Consider the following 16,771-nt stretch of genomic DNA (forward strand, 5'->3'; position numbering starts at 1 on the left):
AGAGACTAAGGAGATTGCTGAGTTGTTTTTTTTTTCCTTACTCAAAAGCAACAAGCAATCTTTTTATCTCTTACAGTTCTCTTGATGAGCATGAGCAAAAAGACCACTATGAAAATAACTGAAGCTTATTCACTAGAATGTTTTGGAAGATTAAGATGTGAGAGCTTTAGGAGGATGAAATGATCCAAACCAATTGAGCATATGCTTTGATGCCCGGTGATTTCAATGTGAAAGTGGGCATAAGCAATAATATAAAAAAGATTTGTTGGAAAAAGTAGCTCAGGTTTCAAATACAATAGTAGCCAAGGGCTTCTAATCTCACAAAATTCATGCCTATATATCCAGAATACTTTCAGAAGCACTGAACAACATCATGAAAAAAAGGAAATTGTGTTTATTTTAACATTGAGAAACTGTCTGGTTTCTGATGTGTAATTACCACCAGAACCATCTGTTTGGACATTCAGACCACTATCTAGTTGGAGAAAAAGTTAATATCAGCATCAGAGAAGAAGAATATAGGTGAAAAGAAGAATTTATGAGGGTTGGGTTGCTCTAACTTCAACTCCATCTATTCAAAACAATCAGCAATTCTGAAAGTAGGAAATGGAAAAAGGTATTTAAATGATGAAATACACCTATAGTAATGTTAAAACCCACTAAATACTTGAGTATTGACCTGTCAGGAAACATAAGAAACCTTTGTGTGCTTTTTAAAAAAATAATTTTATCCAAAGAGAATACATACTTATTCTTATTTTTTCTCTTGTTAATCCAAGAAAGATAATCTAGCAAAGTGTTTAGAGGGCCATTCAGTAGAAAGTAAGATTTTTACAGACAGAAACTGCTTTGTATCCTGAGCAACTTGCACCGAATAATCACTTAATAAATTTTTATTAAATTGCATTTTAAAAATGGTAGAAGTATTAATTATAGCATTTATAATACTCTAAATATATGCAATTAGCATGTTTCAAATAATTTGTAGTTTTTTACTTCACTGCTATAATTTGAGGATATTTGAAACAAAGAAGCAACATTCTACAGAGCAGACTCTGGAGTCAGAAGTTCTAGGTTCAAATCCTGGCTCTGATGCTTATCATCTTTGTGACCTTAAACAAGTCATTGTATGCCTGTGGGCCACAGTTTCCTTATTGGGAAAATTAGGGTTTTAAACTAGATGGCCCCTCGCTCTAGATGTATGATTCAATATGCCCAAGAAAGAATACTAATGGATTAACTTTATGGCAAGTTAGCTAGATTTCTTCTACTTGACCTCCCCCTTCTTTAAACTCTGTCCCTCTTTCAATGCACAGTTCAAGGTCAAGGTCCTCCAAGATGATTTTTTTTGGACTGTGCTAATCCACAGAATCCCTTTCATCTGAGCTTCTGTAACTTAAAAAAAAACTATTCCTTAGAATTTCACATGCTAAAATATAAATAGATAGATATAGATATAGATACAATCCTATCACACCAAATAAGTTGCAAGCTATTTAAGGACAAGAGACCTTGTTTTATATATTTATATATCCACAGTACTTGTCAAGGACCATGGTTAATGTATCTTGGTAACTTCTCCCACCCCATTGTCTAGTTTGGAAGCTTGCAAAGACTTAAACACTTCATTCAAGAGAGACAGTATTTCATCACTGTGTATGCTCCACATTTTGGTGATAAACTTTCTCTCAATTTAGCTAGACTGGTCCTTGAACAACAGGCATACAGTTGGGTATTAAACTTGCCTTTGCAGCTTGTCAGGATTTGCCATAATTCTATTTTGCTGCTAATGATTTCAATAACCCAGTGGTTATTGTCCCACCATAAGGGGCTTTTCTTACATAACTAGATGCTTAATAAATGGATTTTGAATGAATGAAGTGCTACCCATCTGGAACTTTCATATAGACAGAGAGCTCAGCTGGCACCCAATGAGAAAGTTAATTTAAAGAATGTATTTAGACCTGTAGATAATTCTGACTTTCTAACCAACAAGGAGATGGGGGTAGGGAGGTAGATGGCAATTATATTTCTCTATCTCAACCTCAAGGTCTGCCAGAAGTCTAGGAGCATTAGCCCAATGTGGAGCAAAGAAGGTCCATTAGGAATTATCTCTCTTATTGGGTTTCCCCATTCTTAAAGCACTTCACCTAAGGGAGCAAGCCTAGATTCCCAGAGATCTGAATATCCATCTAATCTCCTGAAAGTATTTATTTAGAAAACATGTCTTGCTAGGGGTGTGAAGATTTTGGAATCTTTTACAAATTAACATGACTTTGGCTACTACCATTATTGTATCTTCATTCTATCATTTCAGCACTCTTACTAAGGGTGGCAGGCAACACATCGGTTGGAAAAAATCCATTTTCTGCTATTTTTCTTTGAAAGAATCTTTTGGTGAGAAAAACAAATAGGCCTTCCACATGACTGCACTTATGAATCATGTTGTTTACATAATGAATTAGAATTTAACTAGGAATGCTGGTTTCTAATCTTTATGCTTTAAAACTTTCAAACGATTTAGGTTGTTCATCTTTAAACATATCAGTATAACCAGGTTAAATCTCTCAGATTACAAATTGGCTTTATTCTCTCTCACCTCTGCTGCATATTTTTTGATAAATGGTAAAAAGAGCCCTCATTAATGGGAACTTTGTCAGTTAGATTCCAATGAATCAAACCCATGAGGAAAACCACTCAATAGAGGCAGTTAAATGTTCAAATAATGTGACTATGTTATCATCATTTACCCAGAAAGACAGTCTCCACGTGCTTTTCCAAGAGATGCTCTTCTGAATTCATAGAGGGGTTTTGCAGTTAATTAATAGGCACTAGTACTAGTACCAGTACCACTACTGCTCCTGCTGCTGCTACTACTATAGTAATAAACCTTAGGATGCTACAGAATTAGAGAACCTGATGCAGCAGAAAGAGCATTGCCCTTGGTGTCAGAGGACTTGAGTTCAAATCCCAGCTCTGTTATTTACTACCTGTGTGGTCTGGATTCAAATTCCTCCTCCTTTCCACCTTTAAGTCTAAGATCCTACAACTCTAAGACAATTAAAACCTCCTCTTGATCAAGTTTATTGACATAATTTGCCAATCAATGCCCATTTACCTTCTGATACATTGATCCTCTAAACCTGGTCATCTAGTTTTAGCACATTTGGCACAAGAGTTATACACAAATCATCTCCTCCTTCCCCCTCATGCTAATTCTAAGTACCCCCATTCCCCATCAGTCCAGTTGTGATCTGTTCAGTCTCTTTGTCCACTGTAAAGTCCAATATCTTGTGCTCTATTAAACTCCCAATCTGGTGTTAAACAAACAAATAAGCAAACCCTATGTCCATGAACATTTCAGGGAATGTTTCTTCCACATCTTTGTTTTAATAGTAATCTGATTCTCCTCAGAGATGATGGCATCCCTTGTGAAATTCTCAGTGGGCTACAGTCATTTCTTTTCCTCCAACTTAAAGGGTCAGGATAAGAGGTAAATATATTCCTTGATTTTATCTGTTGTTTCCAGACCATTCCTTTACTACTAATAATTTGTCAATGATAATCTCTTTTTTTAAGGGTCCATATAACAAATTCAATTGTCACTTGTCCCTTTTCTAAACATTTGGGCTTTCCTCTCAACAATACATTACTCAAATCGAACTACCTAAGATCATTCTCCAAGGTCACCTCCTCTTCATCAAATCCAAAGAATTTTCAGTCCTCATTTTTCCATGACTCCTCTGCCATTTTGATATTCTTAACTACCCACTTCCTATTCGTTATACTCTTCTCCCTTACCTTCAGAAATGTGGTGCTCTTAAAGATTCTTTTCCTCTCTCACTAACACCTTCTTTCCTGTTTCCTTTTCTGGTTCTCAACCCTCTTCCTGGTCCTTACTGTCAGTATTGCTCAAAATTCTCTCTGGTCTTTTTCACTTCTCTATTGTCTCCTTTGGCAATTAAATACTGCTGCTACTACTACTACTACTACTTTAGCATTTAAATGTTAGTACTATAAAGTTTGCAAAGCTCTTTATAAATATTATTTCATTTTATTCTCACAATAACCTTGGGAGGTAGGTGCTATTAATATTCCAATTTTTCAGATGAGGAAACTGAGGTAGAAATTAATAAAATCCCCAGGATCACACTGATAATAAGTGCCTAGGATTGTATTTGAATTCAGGACTTCCAGACTCCATGTCAAGTACTTTATCAGGTGTACCATCTAGAGAATTCTGGAATCACAAATACTAAAATTAGAAGGCACCTCAATGGCCTCTTGGTCATACTACTCTAGAAAATCTGTGAGTGGTCAACAATTCTTTGATAAAAGGTTTCTATCTGGTAGAGAGAGCCCACTACCTTATAAGAGAACACATAGCATTTTGGATGGCTACAATTGTTAGTCATTTTTTTTTCCTTAAATCTAAATCTTTCAGTGACTTCCATTCACTGGTCTTAGGCATGCACTCTGAGGATAGGCAAGACAAACCTAATCTCTTTTTGACATGTCAATTTTTCATATAAGTACAAAATTTTAAATATTCCAAATCATCTTTCTTAATGATCTTTATTTCTTGTTTTTTTGTAAATTAACTTTTCTCCTATCTATAGAACTAAGTGATTTTTTTTTCATGTTTTTCTAATTTATGATGTGACTTTTTAAATCTAGGTCATGTGCCCATTTGGGACTTTGCAAATATTTCATTTGTAAAATGAATGACTCATAATGACTGCGAGGTAGATGAGGTTTTTATTCCCATTTTATAGTTGAGGAAATTGAGACAAGCAGAGGTCACACAACTAGTTAGTATCTGAGGCTAGATTTGCACTCAGGTCTTCCTGACTCCAAGTACACCACTCTATTAATTGAACCATTAGTTATGTCTAAAGGAAAACTAGTTAAGTCTGGACCAAAGTATGCTTCAGGGCATTGAAGATCTCATGAGGGTAGAGAATTTGGAAGACAGAAAGTAGCAAGAATCTGAGTTTCTATGGGACAGGGCAAAAGAGAAGGGACAGTTTAGAAAAGAATTTTACTTTGCAATCTTGCCCAGGGTCCTGGCAACATTTGTTCCCAAAATTTAACTCTGATACACAGTTCTTGAGTTGGGATATGAGTGCATTTTCAAGGCTGTGGACCTCACCCTAATCTCACCAATTTAAGATTATCTATTCTCCAGTCCAGCCTCCAAATAAAGACAATGACTTTACTTCTAGTTACTGGGTGAAGAAGGAAAAGAATATATGCACTAGCCAGGTACCTTCAAATTCCAGCTTCCTTAAGAGGTTGTTCTGTTTTCAATTTTATTATGTGTAGTTGGGTCTTCCTCTAGCCCTGTAGACCCTGAGTATAAAAGAGCTTCCTATACTACATATACTCTTTGGATTAAGATAATATAAACTTTTATATGGTTGTTAGGATTAATATTAAAGTAAGCAAGAAATGTAATAAATAAATAAATGCATGTTTTATATACGTATGTATGTATATGTATATATATGCGCATACATATGCATGCATGTGTATGTGTGTGTGTACACACACACATAGACAAAGACAAACACACGTACCCACCACCCAAGTATATATTTAGTAAAGTTTATCTGGAATCCAAACTACCAGGAAGTTCAAATAATTAGAACTTTTTCTGCAGTCTACTTTTATGAGAAAGAGATAAATAATAAACAAACAGATACCAGAGATTTATTTTTTACAAAGCAGTTTCTAGAGTACATCTTAGGTTAAGTACTGAATAATTCAGCCAATCTTCTACATCTACAGTATTGTAAAATGATAATTGATGTTCAAAATGATAACCCTGAGGCACTGCAAGATCACGAAGTACCTTCTGAATCATCTAAGAAAAATTCAATTATGTTTAGTGTAATTTTAGTAGGAAATGTATTTTACTCCATTCTAATTCTTTGAAAATTATTAGTCTTTGGCTAGGATAGCTATCAGTTGAACAGATAATCAACTAATCAAAACAGCCTGTTCCCTTATCATTCCATGCCACTCAGTGAAGGACACATAGTTAAGAGCCCTATGGAAAGGTTATATAAAGGACGATGAGTAGTTTAAAAGTAGGGGAGGAATATAGCTTAGCAGAGATAGGTTGAAGAATGAAGTCAGAAAAGAGAAATTCTCATGACTGAAGCAGAAATCAGAAAGAAGGATGAAGGTGTTTTTCTTTTGCTCCTTAAGCTAAATCCAGATGAATTAACCATTCCTATACCTTGGGGGCAGGAGACAAATCTTTATTCCATCTGCATTTGTTATCTATAGGAGAATTAGAGAAAAGCTCAGGTTCTTGGCATCTGTCCCCAAAGGTTCTTTCTAAAAAAAAATTCCACAGAAATATAAAACCAGAGCCAGCCATGTAGCACAATGGATAGAGCATTGGATCTGGAATCAGCAAGACCCTCTCTGCCTTGGTTTTCTCAACTGTGAAATAGGGATAATAATAGCATCTTCTCCCCAGAGCTGTTGTAAGGATCAAATGATACAGTATTTGTAAAGCACCTAACTTAGTGCCTGGCCCATAGTAGTGGCTTAATGCTTATAACATTCATTCTTATTTCATCCATTTCAACTATATGATGAAGTCTGAAGATAAGTTTGGCTGTTGTTAAAGTGTCCTTTGACCAAAAGAATTGCCTCCCTCTGTGTGAACTCTTTGGTTTGTTATAATCTACAGGAATAACTGTGGTGTCAAGAAATAACATTGATCTGCAATTGGTAAAGGAGAATTTGGATCTTAGCTTTGTCATGTATGACCTTGGGGAAGGCAAATAATCTACATGTCTTAATTTCTTCATTTTAAAAATGAGGCTAATGACATCTGAATTATGCATCTCAGGGCTATCATGGGCATCAAATGAAAGACAGTATATAAAATACTATACAATATAGAACACAATGAAACAATCAAATACAGCAAACATTAAAAAAGCAACTACTATTTGTAATGCAAGTATTATTTGAATTAGGCTTTAAAGATAGGTAGGACATGCCACTTAAAGATTTGTTTGAAGGAATTGGGAATGTTTATTTTAGAGAAAAAAAAAAGATAGGAGAGATGGAATGATTACTATCTTCAAATATTTGAAGGATTGTTATTTAGAATAGGGATTAGACTTGTTCAGCTTAACTCCAAAGGGAAGAACTAGGACCAGTGAATTCAAGTAGAGGGGAAGCATATTTAGGATCTATGTGTTTTCCAACAATTACAGCTATCCAAAAGTAGAAGCAATTTCCTTGGGACATAATGGGTTCCCCTCAAGTTATGCTCAATGAACATTTATTTAGGATGCTAAACAGAATATTTCTATACGGGTAAAAGATGAAACAGGTAATCTCTGAGGTCCCTTCAAACCCTGAGAATTAGTGATTTTGAAATTGCTAAGGAAGCAGGTATGGAGAGAGTTAAAGATGGACCCTATAGGACACTCATAATAAGGGATCAAGAAGATAAAAAGCTCACAAAGGACATAGAGAAATACTAGTTCATGAGGGAGAAGTCTCTAAAGTCAAGTGAAGAGAGTTTATCCCTTAGGAGAAAGTGTTCACTAGAGTCCAAAGCTTCAGATGGGTCAAGAAAAATTACAAATGAAAGGAAGTCATTGGATTTGCATCTTAGGAAATAAACAGTGACCTTATGAACAGTTTTGAAAGAGTGGTGGGGGTGGAAATCTAAAAGCAATGTGACTAGTGAGTAAAGACAATATTTGCAAGGAACTTAACTTTAAAGGTTAAAGTAGAAAAATGGGAAAGTAGCCGAGTAACTACTGCCTGTTTTATGGCTGTCAGAACTTCTAGAAAGGGAGCATAAAAAGGAAGAGAAGATTTAAATACGCCAAAATTTCTAATTCAAACACTGGTGAAAGATGGAATGACAGCAAAAATGCTATTTGGCATCATCTGTGAATTTCATATATTTGCACCATCATTGTCACCCATATTGGAAAGGAGGCTTCACATAGTAAGTTAATCAATTCCACTAATTCATTGCTTTCACTAAAACTTTTTTAATCTTTATTATTTAGGTCTGTATACAAATATGTTTCCTAGGTCCAGGAAAAGAGTTCAGGGTCCAGGGATTATCCTGCTCAGTTGAGTTTTGGAGAAAACAGTGGGCATATAAAGCCCTCTGGATGCCAGACACAGTCTAGAATAAACTACTGACAATGCCTTCCCCATGACCTAAGAAGGACACCCAGAGACTTATTAGACTCTCAATTTTGGAAAACATACATTCCCCACCTATATATCCTCATGGCCCTCATTAGGCGGGTCACCCACAAGTAAGTATCTTATAAATGGGACCTAGAATAGGCTCAGCACTGAAAGATGTAAAGTGGGCTGTCCAGGAGTCCCTTGGGCCCTTATGACATTTCAAGGTTCATGTTTCTGGAAGTCTTAGAACCGATCTGGGTGGAGTCTTTGGTAGGCATTAAGTGATGGCCAAAATAAGCCACTGGTAAGTACCTACAGCTCCAAACTCCCCAGATTAGTCACTTACTTTTGAAAAGTAATTGCTTAGGGGCAGCTGGGTGGTGTGAATAGAGCACCAGCCCTGGAGTTAGGAGGACCTGCGTTCAAATCTAGCTTCTGACACTTGACATACTTACTAGCTGTATGACCTTGGGCAAGTCACTTAACCCCAATTGCCTTGCCTTCTCCCCTCCAAAAAATAAAGAAAAGAAAAGTAGTTGCTTGTCTCTTACTGGACCCTAATTGCTATGGAATAGATAACATAGTGCCATACAATCACCCTTTGTCCAAAGTTGCCTGTTATGAATTGGATGATGCAGGATGGTCCACATAAGATGGGTAGAACATAGAAGACTTTTGTCACTAAATGTAATTGAATGATTATTATTTATTGCTAAAAGTAGTTTTAAATTGTAGTTTAGAAATCATTCTTGCCTGGGTCCTTCCGGTGTTAGTGCTCTGGACAGAAGGGTTGTTTGTTGACAGAGACTGAGGCCTCCGATCCAGAAACCTGGAAACCTGTGTCCTCCACTAGCCTAGGGGGCTCCATCTTATAAAGGCCTTGCACCTCAGGAATGTCATTTCACATGGTTATTTTATGGTTCTAGCTGCCATAAGAGAGGTATGTACAACCAAACTTCAATAGCCATAATCTGGTGCTGAGATACTCTAGGGAGCAGGAGTAGTGGCAAGTCCTTAAAGATGTTTGCATTCTGGGCTGCATGGATGGGGTGGAAGAGAGAGAGCCTTGAGGGGTTGGCAGAGAAGTTTTTCATCTGTACTACCTTCTGGCCAAGGAGCCATGGTATAGCCAAGTAGTCTGGTCCTGGAGACCAAAAGACTGGACAATCAAAGCCTCTCACTTTTGGGGTAAAGAAAAAGAGGAAGTTTCTTGACACCTCACAGTGCATACAGTTGTTTATAGGGCATGCTGGCATCTATCATAGACATATGCTAAAGAGTTAGTTTGAAGATGTTACAAGAAGAACAGAGGTTGAGGAGTAGATCCAGTGTCAATCTGAACATTTGGGTGCTGATTTTATGTTATGCTGGGCACAGGACCATATGATCCCCCTCACTAAGAGCAAAAAAGCTATTTCTAATCCTGGTGGCCCTAAATCTCTCCAAATGGCAAAATGGAACTCTACTATCTCAGGGTAAGAGTGTTGACCATATTGATGAACAGGTGCTTCATTCTCCATTTGACTACATGTCAGTTGTTTGACCTTTCAGAATCTATGTTGACTGATGTTACCCTGGAAAAGAGAAAGATTCCCTTGTCCAGGGGTTTCTTATATCTAATCTTTAGGAATAATAATAATAATAATAATAATAGTGATTATTATAATAACTAGCATTTATATAGCACTTGCTATATACCATGTATGTGCTAATCACTTTAAAAAATGCCTCATTTGATCCTCATAACAGGCATGTCAGATAGGTACTGATAATAAGGGACTGTTTTGGGAAATAGTTTTAGCTGATTCTCTCTAGTCATTCCTTATTTCTTCCCTGGCACAAAGTTGCCTAACCCTCAAGTTTCTGGCTCCTTTTTGGAATGCTTCATATACCTTGGAGAAATAACTCAGCTCCTCCTCAACTAGCAGGGTTCCTTTCTTTTGAAATCTTCCTTTGGGAAGAATTTCTGGGTTTTTTATTCTTCCACATTTTTTCTGTTCCCCCTCCCCTTTTTTCTCCACCCTCTTCCCTTAAATACCTGTAATAGGAGTCCTATTTAGTCATTTAAATAGGGGAAGGTCCTCTAGAAAATCATTAGGACCTTGCCACCAAGGAAAGGAATGTGGTAGGACAGCAGTTTCCTGATAAAAGCTTCTTTGACATGGCTTCCTTACCACCTCCACCCCCACCATGCCACCTGATTAGCCCTAGCTTCCCTGATGCAGCTTCCTTATCTGTGGGCATAAAAAGTCCCAGCTAATTGACTGACCAGAAACATTTATAAATGGAGATAAGGGAGACCTGCCCAAAGAAAGTGTCACTATATCACTTTGACTATCTTTGCTGTGTTAGGTCAAAGTAAATCTCTTTTGTTTAATGTTTAGTGACTTACTAATGCCTTTTGTTAAATACTCAGTGACTTTGTGAACAGTAACATTGAAGCTGAACGAAGAGGTTGTGGGTTGTAGAGTCCTCCTTCCTACAACAAGAGACACTGGCATTCCCAGGGTGGCTGTTAGCACAGGTTCTTAGATCTGCTTTGCTAGGAAAGATAGCTGTTCAAGGGCTCAACGATCTTTTAAATTATATTCATTAGTTCAGGGGAAAAGTCAGCACCCTGAACTCCAGAGAAAATCTAAACAAAGAAAATAGAGAAAATACAAGCAGAAATAAAGACCAACAGATAGGGCTTCTAACTGTCTGAGAAATTAGCACATATCAACAGACAAATCCAACTGTCTGATCGAGGCAACACATACAAAGTTACCAGAGAGAGAAGTGAGAGGGCTCCTTAACAGACACCCAGAGTTTCATCTGGTCAGGTCACTCTTCCAATGAGTGATCCCTAAAGCAAAATGCTAACCTCAGAGTGTATACACACACACACACACACACACACACACACACACACACACACAAATATAGTGTATGTGCATATATGTATATATGTAGGGGTGTGTGTGTGTGTGTGTATACACACACCCTTTTTAGAGCCATAGGACATCACAATCCTCATGACTCAGTGCCTAATTAGAAATTGACAAAAGGTGTGAAAGCCTTCCTACAAGCAAGCCTCCCCTAAGCAAGCTTCCCTTAATGGGCTTCACATGAGGCTTATTAATGGGCAGGGAAGATCTGATATCCTATTAACATTACAGCAGACAAATATAATGAAAAAACTCCACTGAGCTTTGTGTCAGAAGACTTGGGTTTGAAATATAGGTTTATTCTATTAATACATTAGAGGAAGGAAAAGTGACATACTCTCTATGAGAATCAGTTAATAAACAATTTATAATTATAAATTATAATTAATAAATTAATAATAATTAATAAAATGGGAATTACAATATTGCTTAACTTTTAGTGTTTTGAGAAAAGCACTAAATAAATGTGAGTTACTATTATTGATTACATCACAGTTAAAATATAGGTTCAATTTAAAATATTTAGCACCACAGAGTTAGAACTGAAAGAGATTAGAGAAATCATTTATTCTAATTCTTTTGTGATCAGAGAAATATCTACTAAGGTCTCTGCCTTTTAAATATCCAGTTTTTCTCTAATAGATAATGATATAATCCTTGAGACTGATAGGATTAATATAGCTTCATAGGCCATCTACATACAAAAGCCCAGCATTTGATGAGTCAGCAGCACTTTAGGATTGACACAAATTTCTAATCATTTTGGTCCATTTTGGCAAATGTGGAGGCTAGGTAACTATGACAAATTGAATCACTGCTCTACCTGGCTGAATATCCTTTCCATCTTATTAAGTAAACCTTCTTTTGTTAAATGTTAGATTACCTAATAGTATCCCATTAAGTCCCAGGGCCAAATGCAAACCAGACTATCCTGACTCAAGACAAGCCCAGAACACTCTTCCTGTAGAGACAAGCCAAATGAAGTGCTAAATGTCTTGCCCAAGGCTACATAGTCAGTGACAGGATTCCAATTCAGTTCCTTTGACTCCAAATACCATGTACATTCTAGTATGTCAGATTGCCATTTCAATCCATTCTGCAGTTTAATTAAATAAAATCAAATTTCAGAAATACCATTCAATACTGGATCTTAGTCCAACAATTTATTTTTGTTTGAGTATAAACTGTGAACTACTTTGCTTTTGAGCAATGCCCTTGGGAGAAATTTGTATTTTCTCTGCCAGGCAACAGAGGTCCATTGACATCCAAAATAGGAAAAGATTTTATTTTATTACTTTTTTTTAATGCAATGATAAAAGGGCATATTTGTTTTGGAACTAAAACTACTTAATAATTTTGAATATTACATTGTAATATACTAATATAGCCAGTCTGAATACACTTATCAGAGTTTCATTTGGGTCTTAAGGGTATTACTTTACACTGTAACTTTGAGAAATGGCTGACAATACCTAAGAGGAAATCACATAGGGTTAAAATCACTTTCTGTTCTAAGCCTCTGGTTAAAAGCTATTTTAGATTCCTGATAAAGGCATTCTTTGGCACCCAGCTTCTGCTTAAAAGTGTCTTTGATGAAAAGTGCTTTGAACCAGGTAAAGTGATTTTATAAGAAACCATATTAAGCTGTAAGGGAATCAGTGTGGGACTGTAGAAGTGTTGACGAGATGCACAGAGGTGTGGGTTAAGATGGGTTTTGAACTGCAAATTCCCAGCGGGATTTTCTAACAATGCAATGTACTGTTTGGTATCTGTAATGAAGGTGAAATATATTTCTAAGAATACAAATGGTGAGATGGGCTATGTACCCACATTAGTAGACCTGAGCAGTACATATATCCTCCAACCATTTTGAGTCCCCTGGTTATTTAACCAAATGTTTGTATTTCCCATTTTTCAGCTTTAATTGAAGAAAGCAGCAATGAAAGTACCTATAAGGACCTTCTCCCACTCTCTATAAAAGGAGAAATTACAGATATCTTATCTGATGGAAGACTCCAGATAAGATATCTGTCCACACCCTACAGAAGTTAGTCTTGTCTTGATATTGCATAGCACCACCACACATACCCTACACAAAAAATAATTTGTATACCACTTTGGAGCCTTACAATAACATTATAAGACATATACTGTCTACATAGTTACTGGCTTACTATTGGGTCTCTTTCTCTAGCTCTTGGGGTCCAATAATGGAGAGTTAGGGGGCCCTCCAACACACATACATGTATCAGGATCACTACAGCACAGCACAAATGAATTTGCTGTTCACCTCCCATTTTAGTGGGATCTGTCCCAGGACTAGGTTCAGCACTAGGACATCTTCCAGGGACAATATCTATTCCATTTCCTCTTCCCCTAAAGGCCTTCACCAGGACAACTGAGGTACCCTTGTCTCCTGACCAGGCTGCCCTATCTCCACCTTCTCCAGAATGCTTGAAGGTAGGCTTCCTGTGGCCTCAAATGACAAAGTATCACTAATTGCTATCAGGTTGAAACTCTCCCCCATACAGTCTAAATTAATACCTCCTTTAAGAGATTTCTCTCCAACCACTAGTGCTCTTCTTGAACTGACCACATAGTGGTGATTTTTAAAAAGTTTTATTTATGTGCTTTATATTACAAACATTTACAGATTACCTCACCCTGTGAGGTAAACAATGAGGTAAAACTAACAATACTGCAACTAATCTGAAAATATATGCAGTATTCTAGGACTTCAGCATCCCTCACCTCTCTATTTAAAATTTTTTTATTAATAGAAATCATTCTTTCCCTTCTACTCCCCACTTCACTGAAGAAAAGAAAAAAAAGAAAAACATAAAAAAATAAAGTCGAGCATAGAGAATTCCTTCAATGAAATTATAATATATATATATATATACATATGTATGTGTATATATCCACATATGTATGTATATATGTATACATACATACATTTGTGGTTTGTGTATCTATTTATATATGTGTGTGTATATATGTATGTTTATATATATATGTATATATATATCATTCTGCATTCTAAATCTAGCACCTCTCTTTTAGGCGGTGGAAAGTATGTTTTATCATTGGTCTTCTGGAATCATGAATGGTCCTTCTATTGATCATAGTTCTTACAGCTTTCAAAATTGTTTGTCTTTACAGTGTTGTTACTGTATAAACTGTTCCCTTGGTTCTGCTAACTTCATTCTTCATCAGTTTATAGAAGTCCTCAAAATTTTTTGTTTTTATAACATTGATATTATAATATCAATTGTTCTCCTGGTTCTGCCTCTGCCCATCTCTCATGTCTTTTTGAAAATCACTTACTTCCTCATTTCTTACAGCACAATAGTATTCTATCAGATTTACATGCTACAATATGTTCAGATATTCCTCAACTGATGGGAATTCCTTTAGTTTCGTTTTTTTTTTTCCCCATCACAAAAAGAACTACTATGAGGATTTTTGTACACATAGTTCCTTTTCCTATGCCCTTGATTTTTTTTTAACACCTAGCAATGGTAAAGTTGGATTAAAAATTGTCTAACAACTACTTTTGTAAGTAATTTCAAATTGCTTTCCGGATGATTATATCTACTCATCACTTGGTCAACAATGCATCAATTTCCATATTTCCCACATGTCTCCTTCAACATTTATCATTTTCATTTTCTATTATCTTTACTAATCTGATAGGTGTGAAGTGGAATCTTAAAATTACTTTAATTTGCATTTCTCTGATTAGAATCTATTTGGAGATTTTTTTTTTTCATACAGTTATAGACAGCCTGGGGTTTTAACCTTGAGAATTCTTTATTCATATTCTTAGATCACTTATAGATTGGGGAATGACTCCTATACTTGTATATTTGAAATAGTTCCTTATATATCTTGGAAATGGAACTTTTATTAGAAAAACTTGTAGTGATTTTTCCTAGGTAATCGTTTCCTTTCTAATCTTAACGTTATTAGATTTGTTGTACAAAATCTTTTTAATTATATGTAATCAAAACTATTTTATCTTCTGCAATTCTTTACTCTATCCCTTGCTTAATTAACTTTTTTCTATCCAAACATCTGATAGGTAATTTTTTCTCATTTCTATAATTTGTTTACAATGTGTAGGTCAAATATTCATTTGTAGCTTATCCTTGTATAAAGTATGAAGTACTGGCTTAAATTTAGCTCATACCATTTTGTTATTTATTTTTTCTAGAAGTTTTGGTCAAATAGTGAGTTCCTATCTTTGTATTCCCTGGGTGTTTCTATTCACTGAATGTTAGGGTGCTAAATATACTTGTTTCTATAGTGTATCTAAACTTGATGACCATAATATTAGATCTTGGTTTTAGTTATCATTTTAAAGAAGGGAATATTTATTTCTATGTTTTTTAGTGTTTTTAAAGTAACAATTAGTTTTGTCTAAACTTTTTTTATTGGTATAATCATATGATTTTTTGTGCATTTTGTTATTAATATAGTTATACTCATAATTTTCCTAGTATTAAACTAACTCTATACTCTTGGTATAAATCATACTTGGTCATAGCATATATATGTATGTATGTATGTATATATATATATGTAAAATATAATATATATTATCTTAGTAATATATTATTTTAGCCTCATTGACAAAATTTTAGCATCAATGTTCACTAATGATATTAGTTTATAGTTTTCTTTTTTGCTGTTTTAACTCACTCTTGTTTATGCACCAAGACTATATCTGTATTATAGAAAGAATTTGGTAGGGTGACTTCTTTTTTCATACTCCTTAGCCTCATTCTAATAACTCTGCACTACAGTTACTGTTCTACACACCACCCTCATCCTCCCAGTCCAGGTCTGCTCACCTATTCTACTGTGACTTTTGGAATGTCTATTCCACAGTGAACACATTTCCCTTCACCTTAAAGCTTGACCTTTCCCACTTCTTTCACTGACCCTCAGTAAACTCTAGCTCCCTCCCAAGGACACTGCTATCCTCATACCTTTGCAGTATAGGTTACCTCCTTTCTCTCATATTCCTACCTTCCTTCCCAGTCACTGGTCATGGGAGGGGATACAGAGTACATTTTGATCCCCATTACCACTTCCAGATTCTCTCTTTATCACCATCACCAAACAATTTCTCCTTTATTAAGTTTTACAGCAACTAAGTTAGTTATTATCTATTGACCCCCCTCCACCAGAATAATATTTTATCATTCCATCTTCCTTTACATTTTAAGATACCTAACCTTTTTTTATTCTCTCTGTGACCTCCATTTCCTCTACTCTTCAGTTCTGTCCTAAGCTATCACCATTGTAGTGGCTATAATCTCTTTTCTCCTGCCTCTCAAACTGTTGGTGAACCAACTCAGTTCTACACTATTCTTCACTCACAGATCCTTTGTCCTATTGTGGATTATGCCTTGCAGAACTGAAACATTACAGATTTCCCACTATTAAAGTTCTTTACTCCTATTATATGCTGTGATAAGTGGGTCCACTACAAATTTATATTATTTAATCTTAACCCAGCACTCACTATGGCAAGCAAGCATTCTCTTCTTCCTTAAATAATTTCCACAAGGAAGCAAACAAATATTTACTAGGTGCCTACTGTGTGCCAGGCACTATGCTAATATCTTTACAAACATAATTTCTTTTGCCTG

General features: G+C 35.8%; 1 protein-coding gene across 1 annotated transcript in view; it reads right to left on the bottom strand.

Moving 5' to 3' along the window:
• The window catches only part of ARHGAP15 (Rho GTPase activating protein 15), an 859,970-nt gene that overhangs the window by 329,722 nt on the left and 513,477 nt on the right, over nt 1–16,771 (bottom strand). The window lies entirely within an intron of this gene.

The sequence above is a fragment of the Petaurus breviceps genome, unplaced genomic scaffold, assembly GCF_028583685.1.
Source record: "Petaurus breviceps papuanus isolate PSGF00001 unplaced genomic scaffold, PetGlider_PUasm1.0 90723, whole genome shotgun sequence".
NCBI lineage: Eukaryota > Metazoa > Chordata > Mammalia > Diprotodontia > Petauridae > Petaurus > Petaurus breviceps.